The sequence below is a fragment of the Epinephelus lanceolatus genome, chromosome 22 (genome assembly GCF_041903045.1).
Source record: "Epinephelus lanceolatus isolate andai-2023 chromosome 22, ASM4190304v1, whole genome shotgun sequence".
In the NCBI taxonomy this organism is placed as follows: Eukaryota; Metazoa; Chordata; class Actinopteri; order Perciformes; family Serranidae; genus Epinephelus; species Epinephelus lanceolatus.
In genome coordinates, this window is record NC_135755.1 from 6723026 (window position 1) to 6736989 (window position 13964).

The following is a 13964-nucleotide window of genomic DNA, read 5'->3' on the forward strand; positions in this document are numbered from 1 at the left end:
AGGCTTTATTGTCTTCACAATTTATTGTTTCTTATCTGTGAAATGAACATAAATAAAAGCTTTGTTTCCACTGAGGGAAATGGTTTCAGCTTACAGAAATAGACAGGAGTTCTGTGACGCCATGACGTGTATGTACATTTCTGGGGAGGTTTGTAGGCTATGCGTCGACGCTGTAGTCTATACCGTAGCTACAGCGTCAATTCAGCGCAGAACGTACAGCAGGTACCAGAGCTAGTTAAATATTTGTTAAAAAAATAAATCTGTATTTGCTAATTACTTTGAATCAGCGTTGGCGGTTAACCACCAGCAGTAACCACAGACAACCTATGGGACTCATGGTGCGTTCGTTTTGTACTCGGAGGTCGGAACTCGGTAGTGAGAATGACGTCACCTCCAAGTTGACAACAGTTTTTGTATTCTAGTTGACGACAGTGGACAAGTCCGAAAAAAACATGGATACCCGCAAGAAAGCCTTTGTTGCCCTTGCACTTTCAGAGTATAGACAGCTTCAAAACCATTATGCACTCCAACTGATGAACTCCGCAGATGAGGCTGACCTAATGTAAAACAAGTAAGATGAAATTGCTATAAACAGGACTTTAGCAGAGTGTTTACTCACTATGTACGTGACTGGCAGCCATCTTGAATTCGGTTGCTCCGAGTTGGAAATCCGATCTCAGGGTGCATTCGAGTTTAAACTTCCGACTCGGAACTGGGAATTTCCGACCTCCGAGTACAAAATGAACGCACCATAACTAGCCTACTACTTCTGCTATCTCACTGGAAGTTGCGTACATAATCATTTCTACAGTCGTGCGCTCAGGAATAAGGTGGATAGGTGCTGAGACAAAAACCGTTACAACCATGCCCGGTCTCCCCTAACACCCTATTTGGGTTATTTTACCTGATGTCCCACATTACCTGACTTCACCCTAAAGTAAAAGCTCTTTATTTATGAACACGCTGCAGAAATACTGAATTTAAACATCTGATTCTTTAAAGTTTGGCGGAAGGAACGCGACTCGCGAGTTCGGAGATCACGCGACAAGTGCAAACAGTGCGAAATTAGCCCATCACTCATGCTATTTGTCGACATAACAGCTAAAACAAACAGCGGTAAAGTTACAGATCTGAACGATGAGTCAACCGTCACATCCACAACCTCAGTCAAACACCGAGAAACAACCAAAAAGCAGCAAACTACCGATGATTAACGAATAAACTTACTCACCATTTCCTCGGTTTGAGAATAAGAAGCAGCTTGACGTTAAATCCACGTTCAGTCCCTCCAGAGACTCATTAGTCTATGTTCCTCACATCTTGTACTCTCCATGTTCTCCGTGAATGCAGCTGACACGATCTGATGAGTCGCACCTGTGTAACCGCCTGTGTGTCCTCCTGACAGGGCCGTAGCTCTGGAGTTCACGTGAGAGGGGCCCAAGTCTCATGGTGTCTCGGATTCACTCACGACCATGTTAACCAAGTTCCACGTGATTACATAAATATTAGCTCGTATAATAAACGTTAGGTTTATGAATTAACTGGAATTAACTAGCTGCTTTTTGTATTGGAAACCGGTCAGATAGTAAAATGTTCTTAAGTGCATGGACAGTGTGGTCACTTGTCGATCTGGCTGCCTCCCATTTTTAAGACATAGCTGGCTGTGTGATGTCGGATTTTTAGGGTACATGTAAAAAGTAATTGTCGGTATAGTTGTGCATTGATATAGTGATCTGTCTTTCATTTATGTTCCCACGATGGAGTGAGTTCAAATCCTGTGAAAATGTTTTTTTTTCCACCTTTCAAAGGGCTGAGCAGTTCTTTAATATGGCACATGTTTATTTAAACGGGCACCAGAGACGGAACTGTGTGGGCCTATTTAGAAAATTAGAGATATGAGTTAAATTTACAGAAAAAACAACTTGCTTCCTGTTTTCAACATTCTGTCACAACAAGTGCGATTCAAACCGCGAACAGGAGTCCAAAGACGGATCAGGTTAGCTATTGTAACGAAAATAGGACACCTACATATTCTCTTCCTGGTAAAAAAAAAAAAAAAAAAAATCAAAACAGCTGTCACTATGACAACCACAGACGCTTTTGGCTGAAAGTGGCAAATAAATTCGAAACACTGAAAAACAACCAAGGCAGAGCATTATTTACATAAATATGTGGATGCATGTATATAGACAGACAAACCTGCATGACACATATTCATCATGGTACATTTCACAAATAACAAATTGTGTATCATATTATGTTATGTACACTAGTTAACACCTCAGATTATCAGAACAGGTGCAGTCATCAGTACTACCCTGCATCCAGTAATAAGTCCTGTCCTGCACTATGAGATTCAGTGAGTGTTAAGGCCCTGACACACCAAGCTGACGGTTGGCCGTCAGTCAGTGAGCGTCTGTCGCCCTAGTTTTTGCAGTGTGTCCTGCACCGTCGGCACTTCGGTGTCGGCGGCTTTTCGGCCAATTGAGCATGTTGAATCGGCGGCGGAGCTTGTTGGTGAGAGAGATCACTCTGATTGGCTGTTCAGGTTTTATTTCCTCGCCCCTGTAGCGAGTGAATCTGCCTGTAGTGAAACCGGGGCTAACCGTTGCTTCCTCCTCAGGCTCCACTTCACTCAGCTGCCCCACAGACCCGCTGCTTCTTCCCACTTTAACCTGAATAACAAACCAGGGCTAGCTGGGAGGCTAGCGGAGCGTTAGCTGCAGCATGACCGGAGGGAAGCACAGCCAGTTAGCCTCCGCTACCAGCTAGCCCCAGCTCTCCGTTTGGATCCAACCGGAGCACCGAGCTCTGGTTTGTTATTCAGGTTAAAGTGGGAAGACGCAGCGGGTTTATCGGGCAGCTGAGTGAAGTGGAGCCTGAGGAGGAAACACCGGGACCGTCTGGATGTAATAGTCCGTGGAGGTGCTGCGGTGCTCGGCTGCAGAGATGGGAAACCCCTCGGCTGACAGGATGTACCACTCTCTCACTCCACTCTCTCTCACGCAGGCGCAGAACGTATGTGTCACTTGGCCATCAGATGTAGTCTTTAAGCCCACTCATGTTTACACATAACAGACAAAGCATTGGTGTCTGGAATGATGACGTGTCTTGTCATTTCGGATGGCAGTGTGGGTTTGCCTGTTGCGACATCACTGCCACGTTTGAGGACTTAAGACTAAACAAGTAGCTCCAGATGAATCTGAAAAAATCACACGTGGTTTAGCAAGTAACAGTGTGAGGCTACCGAACAGGATGTTATCTCCTGCTCAGTGGTACAAGTTTGTAACTGTGGTGGGGGAGGGTGTTGTTAGACAAAGGGTGTGAAAGAAGGCCTTTTATGAATGTTATTATTAAAGTGTATTTTACTGTAATTCTACATTTCATTTGATGGGACATTTCAAGCTACTCTTCTATAAGTGGAAGACGGACGGGGCTTCGGCAGAGGCCTGTACTGTGAAGCCACCTCAACTTGGTCAGAGGTTAGGGTGTTGACAGGCTGTGATCCGGAGCAGGTTAGCTGTTCAGCATCAGTTACCACAGTGATTTATCCCAGTAAAAAGAGGACAAGCTTTGTAGTACTGAAAACCCAGAGCTTTCCCTGAAGTTACCTCGCGAACTCCAAATCCTGCTTAATCGTACGGGCCTTAGGTGGCTAGATCGACAGGATGACTTTAAAATGATACATGGGTATGAAACATCTAGGATACGTAAAAAGAACATGTGGCTCAACTTATCCTTTCACTCTTACCCTTCATTCGCGGCAAGTTGAGCCAAGAGATCCCTTTTTATGTTTTTTCACTAATGCCATGAGGGAATTTCGTCAAATTTGGCACAAACATCCACTTGGACTCAAAGATTAACTGATAAGAATTTCGTGGTCAAAGATCACTTTGGTCGTAACTTAAGAATTTATACACTAATGATGACAAAACTCACACAAATGTCAAACAGAATGAAATGATGAATGATGACATTTTATATCCAAAAGGTCAAAGGTCAACTTCACTGTGACATCATCATGTTCTGCATAAAACACTTCTCTGGTCATTATTAAACGTCATATCTCAGGAACAGAAGGGGAGACATTTGGTCAGAGACTGAGTTGGTGACACTGATCTTGAAACTGTGCTGACTGTATAGATCTTCTGTGTGTGAAGCTTCCATGTTTTCACAGACATGGATATAAACTGGAAGAGAAACCAGTTTGCAGAAGCGTACAACCACAAGGCCATAATTCTAGTTTTTGGAAAGTCATATTTTGACACTTTACTTTTAGATTCAAAGTGATTACTCACAGGGATGCACCAGACCCTGAAATACTGTACATGTAGATATTTTATGTGAAGACATTACACATATATTTTCATTCTTTCTAAATTAACCAGCAAATCTTAACAGGCACTTTGTTGAAGGAAGCTTTTTTGTGTGAGCAGGAAAACTTTATCAATACATTCGTTGTTTTTCTTCACTTAACGATCATGTCAGTGAGAAGCTCACTGACGTCAGCGTAGCCAACTGTGTCGGACAAGATCTTGAAACGGAGCTTTGGCTTGATGAGATCAGGAGGCACTCCCATCTGCAGAGCCGTCTACACCCCCAGGGTGTTCATCATCAGCACCTCCTCCAGCTGGTTTGTTTCCATGGGAACCTCCTGGTCCTCCCCGGAGCCAGACCTGCCGTTTGCTGCAAACAGGTCTGCGACCAGCTCCTTCATGTCAGTGTAGTCAGCGCCGTGGGTTTGGAGCCGGCGCTGGACGATCCCAAGGACCAGGTGTTGAGGGAGGTTCATCCTCAGCGCCTCACAGACAATCCTGCAGTGTTTTGGACAGCTCCCAGGACGGATGTTAGAGCACCTGGAGAGAGTAATGGTAACAATGATGATGATGTCGCTTTAAGAAAGAGGATAGCGTACCGTTAGCTAAGCGTTACCACTGGAAAACCCTGGTTCTGGTTCAGCACCACCCATAATTCATGCAAAGCATCACGGGCACTAGGAAGAAGGTGGATAGTGATGAGCGGAAGTCTTGGCGCAGATATCTGCTGGCTACACCGGATCTCCTAAAATATTTAGCATTGCCCCCAGAGGCTCATTGAGGTCAGTGATAGCTGATGGGTTCTGAAACTGGATGATTTTATTAAACCCTGTCTCACACTGACACCCCAAGACCAGGTATCAGTATCTGGACTGAAAAAATCAGATGGGTGCATCCCTAGCAGAGATTTTAGACATTATTTAAGGAGTTTTCTTACCACTGTGTGGTACCCAAAGGACGGGGGCTTGGTCCGAAAGAGGCAGCTAAGTGTGGGTTGGCATCCTGCAGACAACAAGCACAGGGAAAACACAGTCGTCAGTTCACAGTTCCTCTAATGTCCACCAGATACTGCCTCTTAAAAAATAAATACTCAGTTCTCCTACAGCTGTGAATGAATATGATCTGTGAATACATGAATCTTCTCACCGCTGAAATGACGCACTTCAGAGTGTGCTCCAGGCGGACTCCAAATTTCATGGGAGCCTCATCAGCTTTACTGCAGCCGGTTTGCTGTGAAGCCATCGAGATGCAGAGCACCTGTAGGAAAGAATCAACAACCTATAAGTGTGAACCTGAAAGATACACTGTGCAGGATCTCCCTGAAAACAGTGTATAGACTCATACAGAAGTAATCTTTCTTAGTCATCACTTACGAGCCCATCTCTCTCAAAATGACACAGTCAATGGAAAACCATCATCAACCCACGGGGGGCTGGGTTCAAAGTCACATCTGAATATCAAAGTAAGAGTATCCAAATCATAATGGGACTCAGTAGTGTGGGCTTGCAGGACAACATTCGCTGACTCATCAGGATAAGTCAGTGAATGTTGTCTGTGGTGGTACGTGGTGAAGACTGATGCACCGATACATAATGTCCCATAGGTGCTCAGATGGATTTAGGTCTGGCCAGTCAATGGCATCAATGCCTTCATCATCCAGGAACTGTCCACTAGGGCTGTCAAAAGCACCATGAAATTGAGTTCGAATATTTTCGACTTAATTTAGTAGAGTTCGAATTTATTATTATTTTTTTTATTAATTTATTATTATTATTATATATTTTTTATTATTTAAAAAACCAACACAAATATAAATAAGATGCTTATTGGATACTTCAGTGCGTAATTTTCCACCACAAGAGTGGATCCTGGATCCTGCCTCCTGTGGTGTCTCATTCTGGTAACGTTTCATCTCTTCTTCAAAAAGGGTAGGCAGGGAGGCAGCAGGTGCACCACTCTCCCTGTATGTCTCCCTGAACAGGTCCCACATTGCGGACAGCGCAGTGGGCGCTGTTGGCGCAGCGGGCTCCTCCGTCCATGCCTCTCCCTCCGTCTCTCGCAGGAATGCGGGTCTGTTGCAGAACGGCTGTGCTAGTTATCCGCTGCGTGCACAGACACAACCAACACGCATCTGGTGGAATCTGGGGGTCTGCGTCCCTCTCTGGCCCGGCTTGTGCGCGAGCCATTTCTGCCTGAACGGGATTCGCCGTGATATACGACGTTATTAATAGTATGAATTATTAATGATATTCGAATTATCAAATGTAGGTTCGAACTTATAAAAAATATATATATTCGAATATATTTCGAACTTCGAATTTTTTTTGACAGCCCTACTGCGCGACCCTCCAAGGATATGCCTCCCCAGACCATCACTGACCCACCGGTGTCTCCAGACTCTTTCACGCCTGTCACATGTGCTCAGTGTGAACCTGCTCTCATCTGTGAAGAGAACGGGGCACCAGTGGGAGACCTGCCAATTCTGGTGTTCTCTGGTGAATGCCAAACAAGCTGCAAAGTGCTGGGCTGTGAGCACAGGTCCCACTGGAGGACGTGGGGCCCTATGCCACCCTCATGGAGTCTGTTTCTGACAGTGTGGTCAGAAACATGCACACCAGTAGCCTGCTGGAGGTCATTTTGTAGCGTAAGGTCTGACTATCTCTTTCCTCACACATTTATTCTCGAGCCTCCTCCTTAGCACAAGTCATAGAGTATGAAGGTCTTTGTGTGATGACAGCCTCAGGTCAAGTGTTTTTTGGAAGGTGTACTTAAATATTTCTTAAGTAAAAGTAGCAAGACTACAGTGTTGGAAAACCACTGGTGGTGTTATCTTTGACAATTTGATGTGACCAATCTGATCGTTTCAAGTTCACTGGAGAAAAAAAAAACCATTTCCTTTTGTGGTTAACACACCATGCAGCATTCTGTAACTGGAGGTTGTTAGAGAAACCACAACCCCCGGTTATTTCAGGTGTTGCTTTTCTATTTGTATTTTTCTTTCTTTTTATTTTGTGCTCATTTAATCACATTTTGCAATCAAAAATAAAAGAAAGAAGAATGTTTGCACATAATTTGTCATAACTCAACATGTTTCATCAGTACCTTTAAAAACTGTAAACTGTACTCACTGCTGTGGCTATTCCCCCTCATAAACCATATTAGTCAGAGACTAGAAACTACTAATTTAAAGACCAAATACCTTCTTTATTTCAACTTTCAATTCTCCTTTTACTTACTTTGAGTATTTCAATAGTGTGCAACGTTATACTTTAACTGCATTACATTATGGAAACAAATATTGTTCCTTTTACTCCATTACATTTATCCAGAAGCTGGAGTTAGGGGATATCAAAGTGCCAGTCTTACCTGTGTTCAGTAGGTCTGATGTTGACGAGATGAGAACTGTCTGATAGTGTGTTCATCAGCCAGTCAGGGCATTCTTTAGATCTGCATATAACAGGAAACACATCGCCAGAGAGGAAACATCCCCTTGGTGGAACTCACATCACACGCATGACACTCAAGTTTTTTTTGCAAGGCATCACAAATGGGGGTGTGTTTATCCTAATAATGTCTTGTATTTTATAAGATCATCATGTGTTTTTAATGTAAAAGCTTACTCTGCATTGGAAGATAAAATAAGATAATCCTTTACTGATCTCCAGAGAGGAAAATAATGTGTTCACAGAAATCAGTTACATCCAAAACATTAAAAATATATAAAATAATGAGAGGTTAATAAAACTAAAATAAGAATAGAAATGGTTCGAGGTGAAGTGACAATGGTGGTTAATGGCAGCAACAATCAAAACCATGTAAGAAATTTAGACTTCTGTAAATACAGCAGCAGGGCTTCAGACTGAGACCACTTTTGGATTCAGTGCAGGTATATTTTACAACTACTCGCTTGTTTGTGACCCACACAGCTGAAGGCATTTTTTCTTTTTTTCATTGTTGTCAAAGAAAGAGTGAGTCAGCCAGTGTGGTTCAATGTGTGTGAGTGTAGGATTGGGGAAGTTTTGGTGTGGGCGTCCAGTAAGGGAAACCAGACCACAAACTCAAGCAGCAGGGTGATGGGGTGATAACAGGTTGTTGTCAAATCTACACACCCTTGTAGACTGCAGTTCTGCGGTTAGTGATGTTTGACACATGCATGAAGTATATATCATATAAGTTAGATAACGAGATATAAATCATGTTTAGCCTTTTTGTGACTGAACAAAAATGTATTAATGCGTCTCTATATAACAGGCTATATGTGTTCAAAAACAGAAATGTTTGTAAATAGGGACTATACGTCAATAAATTGGGTACTTACTGACATACATTACAACCATTAAAATATTGTCGGACTCATATGTCAGTTTGTTCTCAGTCTCCAATTGTTTTAATTATGATAGAACCCAGGGCCCTCTGCAGCGGGAGGAACCCAGGGCCCACTGCACCAGGAGGAACCCAGGGCCCTCTGCACCGGGAGGAACCCAGGGCCCTCTGCAGCGGGAGGAACCCAGGGCCCTCTGCACCAGCGTAAGGTCTCACATTCACTCTGAGGATTTCATCCCGGTACCTAACAGCAGTCAGGGTACTGTTGGCTATGACACGAAGGTCTGTTGTCTGCTGTGGCTATTCCCCCTCATAAACCACATTAGTCAAAGACTAGAAACTACTAATTTAAAGACCAAATACCTTCTCTTTCCTTCCTTCCTTTTCTTCTCTAACCTTTCAGTTCTCCTTTTACTTACTTTGAGTAACTCAGTAGTTTGCAACTTTATACTTTAGATGCCTCCTGCTGCTGCTGCCATCATTAGTCATTAGTCATACTTCTACTGTTATTATACACATATGATTATTGTCACACATGTATACTGCCAGATATTAATATATACTTTCAACATATTGTACCACAGTAGCCAGAACTATAACTATAATATTATTACTTTCATTAATGTTGTTGTAAGCTACTGTCATTACCGTCTGTCCTGCATCTCTCTCTCTCTCTCTCTCTCTCTCTCTCTCTCTCTCTCTCATTGTGTCATACAGTTTACTGTTAATTTATTATGCTGATCTGTTCTGTACGACATCTATTGCACGTCTGTCCGTCCTGGAAGAGGGATCCCTCCTCAGTTGCTCTTCCTGAGGTTTCTACCGTTGTTTTCCCAATTAAAGGGTTTTTGGGGAGTTTTTCCTTATCCGCTGTGAGGGTCCTGAGGACAGAGGGATGTCGTATGCTGTAAAGCCCTGTGAGGCAAATTGTGATTTGTGATATTGGGCTTCATAAATAACATTGATTGAACTCCACTACATTATGGAAACAAATATTGTGCTTTTTACTCCATTACATTTATCCAGAAGCTGGAGTTAGAGGATATCAAAGTGCCAGTCTTACCTGTGTTCAGTAGGTCTGAAGTCACCAGAGGAAACATCCCCTTTGGTGGAACTCACATCAGACACATGACAAGGTGCACACTCAGTTTGGTGACGTGGTGAAGAGAGGGAGCGACAGTGGTGGTTAATGGCAGCAACAATCAAAGCCATGTGTGGGTGCTTGTTCACTGAAAACCAGACCACAAACACTCATCAGTGCACGTGTTCGAGCAGTAGAAAGAGGTGACAACAAGTTGCTGTCAAGTCTTCAGACTTAGTGATGTTTGACACATGCATGAATTATATGTCATATAAGTTGATGAACAGTGCTGAACTCATCTGTTCCTGCAGATAACAAGATATAAATCACGTTTAGCCTTTTCGTGACTGAACAAAAATGTATTAATGCGTCTCTACATAACAGGGTCCTCTGCACCGGGAGGAACCCGGGGATCTCTGCACCAGGAGGAACCCAGGGCCCCCTGGGTTCCTCCTGTCCAAGGTCTGACAGTCACTCTGAGGATTTCATCCTGGTACCTAACAACAGTCAGGGTACCGTTGGCTATGACATGAAGGTCTGTGCGACCCTGTGATATGCCTCCCCAGACCATCACTGACCCACCACCAAACCGGTCATGCTGGATGATGTCACAGGCAGCATAACGTTCACCACGGCATCTCCAGACTCTTTCACGCCTGTCACATGTGCTCAGTGTGAACCGGCTCTCATCTGTGAAGAGAACATGGTGACCAGGGCGGACCTGCGACTGGGCTGTGAGCACAGGTCCACTAAAGGACATCAGGCCCTCATGGAGTCTGTTTCTGACAGTGTGGTCAGAAACATGCACACCAGTAGCCTGCTGGAGGTCATTTTGTAGCGTAAGGTCTGACTATCTCTTTCCACACACATTTATTCTCGAGCCTCCTCCTTAGCACAAGTCATAGAGTATGAAGGTCTTTGTGTGATGACAGCCTCAGGTCAAGTGTTTTTTGGAAGGTGTACTTAAATATTTCTTAGGTAAAAGTAGCAAGACTACAGTGATAGAAAACCACTGGTCCTATCATTGACAATGTGATGGGGCAGGTCTGCAGAATTTGTTTACCCTCGTGGTTAACCTATTCAGCATTCTGTCATCAGAGGTTGTTAGAGAAACCACATCCTTCCTGGAATGTGTGTTGTTATGGCAGGTGTTGCTTTGCCTTTTGCATTTTTTCTCTTATTATGCTGTGCTAATTTGATGACTTTTTGGAATCAAACATAATTTCACTATCTGAAAAAAAAGAAAGTTTGCACAAAATAACTCAACACATGTTTCATCAGTACCTTAATTTTAAAAACTGTACTTACTGCACAGTAGCTTATTGCCTTGATAAAGCATTCTGTCTCGAAACTTCTCAGTGTCAGTAACAGCGGTAGGAAGTAAAAATACCTTCTGTACCTACCACGTTTGGTCATAGACTTTCCACGACCACATACGCGACCGCATACAAAGTACAAGGTACCGTTGTTGACGTTCTGGGACACCCTGTCAAGTTCTGCCTGTTACATGCATTGTCTTCTTTCAAAATACACTTCTGTTTTCACAGGAAATTTCACGTTAACATACAGTCTCTATCAAAATAAACACACTATGTCAGTACAGCACTGCAAATTGATGTTTTTTTTCCTTCAACAACAAAAACACGTGGTTAGGTTTAGTAAAAAAACCAACAGGGTTTGGCTTTAGAATCTTACGGGACATGAATACCGCTCTCTCAGGTGAAAGTCGGTGTTTCCACCACCGCTCCTGCCCACCCCCATTGGACTTTTGCCACCTTAACGATCGTCTTCATCCTGCTGCATTTCCCCTGATACCGCCAGGTGCCACTAAACTACAATGGCAACCGGCTGTGCATCATGTCAACGTTAAAGAACGCCTTTTTTTGTTGGTTTCTGACAATGCAAATCACTGCCCAAGTGATTCAACGACTTCAGAGTAAGACCGGGCTCTCCATTCATCTTATCAAGAGCCCAGAACGAGCTCATCAAAAGTCCACTCCTCTTCACATCCAGATCCTCAGCTCCCTCTTCATCTCATCTCACCACCACCAGCATCTAGACTCCATTGGTGGGGTTCCCTAATTTACTGTGTCTTTACCACCACCCTGGAATATATGACATCACGATGAGGTCATACTTTTGTGCATGTGCAAACAAAAATGTTCTTTTTCTCAGGACGAGTCTCACCTGACTGAAATAGCGTCGTCTCAGTTGGGCAGGGCATTGGTTCTGTGTGTAACAGTGTGTGTGTGTGTGTGTGCAGTAGTATCGGATGTAGAGGGGTGTTTGTGCACGGGCAGCCGTGCATAAAGAGCTCCGCTAATGCAGAGGGGAGGCGAGACGTCATGGATCAGGAGTGAAAACACATACAGACACACACACTGCAGTCAGAAGTCAGCAGAACAGGCGACACAGCAGTTGTACCTTTACTGTTCGTCGGCAGATTAACCAGTGCTGTCTGTAGTACCTTGGCGGTAAAAGGTGGAGTCGTAGTGGTTGTGCAGTAACAGTAATGTTAGCAGGAAGAGAACTCAGTGATTCCTACATGACTCTATCAGAGGTAAGACAATGTCCTTTTACTTTCACTAAGCTTCAGGGAGAATTCGATGACTTTATTAGAGAACAGTCGAGAAATCATGAACACGAAGAGAGAGATGAGTCATTACATGCAATCGTTCCTCTTATTTGTTAAACTAGTGTGGCACTCCTTCAAAAGGTGATCGCATGGTCTTCAGTATTGTTGCCTGCGGCTTTCTTTAGAACAGCTCATCCAATCATCTTCACACTCGACACTGCGCTTCCTTGGATCCTGAGCAACAGGCGACACCTGCCGTGACATAGTTGTGTCTTGGCAATACCAGAGTGAACACGTCGTTTTCAAACAGCTACTTGTGACCAGGCTATTTCATTTTTAAAGTTGCACCACTCATGCTTGAACATGGATGTAATATTAGGTGTGGACTGGACTCTAATGTACAATGAGAACTGCTCGCCTCGTCCATGCGCCAAAAAAGTTTCTAGCTTCTGGCTTTACCTCTGTGATATGCGGCCCGCTGAGTATGCACAGGAGTGTTTCTCCTGCTGGTCCCACTGCGAGTTCCCACTCAGCTCATAGACCTTACATCGTGACGACTTCACAGATTTTTAACTCATTTGTCTCGCCTCAAGGAAAGTCTTTCTTTAACTGCATATGTCTCGTAAGGGTCGAGGGGAGCTGGAGCCTATCTCAGCTGATATTAGGCGAAAGGCTGGGTACACCCTGGACAGATCGGCAGACTATCATGGGGCTGACACTTCTGACAGATCACGCTGCAGGACCACTACGAAGTCCCTTCTTTACACCGCCTTTGTAGATTTTTCACAGTGGCTAGAATCCTGCCACTCCAGTGTGTGATGTTAGACAGCATTCAGGCATCATGGAATCACAAGAGGCGTGACAGGCGTGATATGTAACACAGCAGTAGCCCTTTTTAGACAGGAGTTGTGCAAATTTGCAGGAAAGCCCAATCAGTCTTTTTTCAGCATTGGCAGTATAAAAACAAAATCGGGGAGTGCAGCAAAATGCCGCCTGCCTACTTTTGTTTATACAGAATGCGCCTTTTTCGGGGCAATGGGGGGCGTGAGCAAGTAACAAAACATGTAGCTCAGCGTGTGACATAAACAGTGACGTGGGAGGGAAGCCGCGGCTGGTCAGTCCTTCGGCGATTCTCTTGTAAGTCAACCCGTCCTTCACCGTCCCCGTCATCTGACGGTTAATGGGCTCTTTGTTTGCGAGGACAAGGAGGGCGCGCAATTCCTTGTCTTGTGTTCAGTTTGGTACTGTTTTTTCTGTTCCCACTGTGAAAAGTCGTGGATGGTACCAATGGAACTGTTCCTTTCCATCCCCATGTTTGGTCCCCCCTCTGTTGGGGTACCTAGCACACAGATCTGGTACTAAAAGGTGGAGCTGTGAACACTGCAGTCTGATTGGTCAATAGGGGACGGTCACTCTCCTCAGGGCTGAGTTGTAATTAGTAGTATTAGTAATGAGTGGATCTTCAAGCGTTTATATACATTAATTTTAATTTTGACCATAATCCTCACTCGGAGAAAAAAAAAGCATTGTGGAGCGTTGTTCCTGTGGGCTACAGCAACACTAAACCCTCGAGCTTGTCTGAGAAGGACTAACTTACTTTTTCTATTCATTTGGATAATCTTGCCAAAAAACTCAGGATTAAACTAGGATTTTACTTTAGAAACAAGCA